Below are 1,956 nucleotides of genomic sequence, written 5' to 3' on the forward strand. Positions count from 1 at the left end.
CAATTGCTTGAAAAGGCCAAAGTTGGCCCTCCTGAAGTCCAGGGTTGTGATTTTGCTAGCTATTCTGTTCCTGCCACATGAGATCCTGAACTCTACCATCTCATGGTCACTACAACCAAGGCTGCCCTCAACCTTCACCTCTTCAACTAGACCCTCCTTGTTAGTGAGGATAAGATCCAGCAGCGCTCCTCTCCTAGTTGGCTCATCCACCATTTGCATCAGAAAGTTATCATCAACGCACTGGAGGAACCTCCTGGACTGAGGATGGCTGGCTGAGTAGGCCTCCCAGCAAATATCAGGGTAGTTGAAATCCCCCATGACAACCAGGCCTTGTAATTGCGAGACTGCTCTCAGCTGCCTGTAGAAGGCCTCATCACCCTCCTCATCCTGATCCGGTGGCCTATAATAGACACCCACAACAGTATCACCCATGCCAGCCTGCCCCTTAGTTTTCACCCACAAACTCTCAACTCGCTCCTGATCCGCCCCTGGACTGAACTCAATACATTCTAGCTGCTCACTCACATAAAGAGCAACTCCACCACCTCTCCTTAGCGGCCTGTCTTTCCTGAACAGGACATAGCCATCCATGACCACATTCCAGTCATGCGAGGCATCCCACCAAGTCTCTGTGATTGCCACTAAATCATAGCCCCCTGACCGAACACGGATTTCTAACTCCTCTTGTTTATTCCCCATGCTGCGTGCATTGGTGTACAGGCATTTCAGGGAGCGAGCTGAGCACACCAATTTCACCCCAGGGGGATGGGAGGCCTCCTGGTCTACCTCAACACTAGAGCGTTGCCCCAGTGGTGCAAGCCCAGCTGCTACCCCATCCCCCTTCGAATCTAGTTTAAAGCTCTCCGAATGAGCCCTGCTAATTCCTGTCCCAGAACCCTTTTGCCCCTACGACATAAACCTTTCCCGTGTATTACAGTCACGCCAGGTGTCTTATAAAACCAGCCATTATCAAAGAACCCAAAGCCCTGCCTGTAGCACCAGTCTCGTAGCCAGGCATTAATAGAGACAATCCTACTATTCCATCCCACGTCATCACCTGAAAATGGAAGGAGGGAGGAGAAAACAACTTGTGCCCCAGACCCTTTCACCAACCGTCCTAGGGCCTTGAAGTCTTTCTTCATCCCCTTTAAGTCATCTTACAAAAAATCTGTGTTCAACCAGTCAGGCAAAGGAAGCAAATCTGAACCTGTGATGGGATGGAGCCCCCTAATACCTTTGTAATAGACTGCATGATCTGCTTTGTTAGAAAGATTGGGCTTGTCTGCCTGAGGTCACCTAATCCATCTTCCTCGTACTTCAAGCAGCCATACTGTAAAGTCTCTTTCCTCATCTCACCACACTTCATCCTGGCACCAACATGCACTATTTGCTCAAACACCATCAAGGGCACAATGAGGCATTTCCCAATACTAGCAAGCTGAAAATCTCTAGCTGGGGAACTCTATCTTTTTTTTACACCGTTCAGAAGAAAGGAGAGTGTCACTGAAAGGACTTCTGCCATGCCAAGTGGCTAATGCACACTGAATATAGAACGCTGGATTGCCAGTTTCTAAAGACTTGTCAGTTGGCAGCAGCTGCAATAAGGGATGCTTGTTGCTACCTTGATTAATTTATAGCAATACTTTATTGCCCATTTTTTCTTGTCAAACTGGGGGCACTGGAAAGATATGCCTCACTGGATTTGGAGAGAGCAGAGAGACACATTAATTGTCAAAGAGCACTGAGAACCTCCTTGCATTTACAGATGTAGGACAACAGTGCTCATTTCCCTGATGTTAATAGCGAGCAGGTAATGCACCTTCACATGCTATGTTCCTCTCCACTCCACCTGTCAAATCACCATTGAAAATTATGATCAATAAAAAACTAACAAGCTATTTCTCATAGTTGGTGTGATGCTCATGAGATGCTGATTTTGGGAAGATTACAAGATAA

Source organism: Nyctibius grandis, chromosome 3, assembly GCF_013368605.1.
Source record: "Nyctibius grandis isolate bNycGra1 chromosome 3, bNycGra1.pri, whole genome shotgun sequence".
NCBI classification, from domain to species: Eukaryota; Metazoa; Chordata; class Aves; order Nyctibiiformes; family Nyctibiidae; genus Nyctibius; species Nyctibius grandis.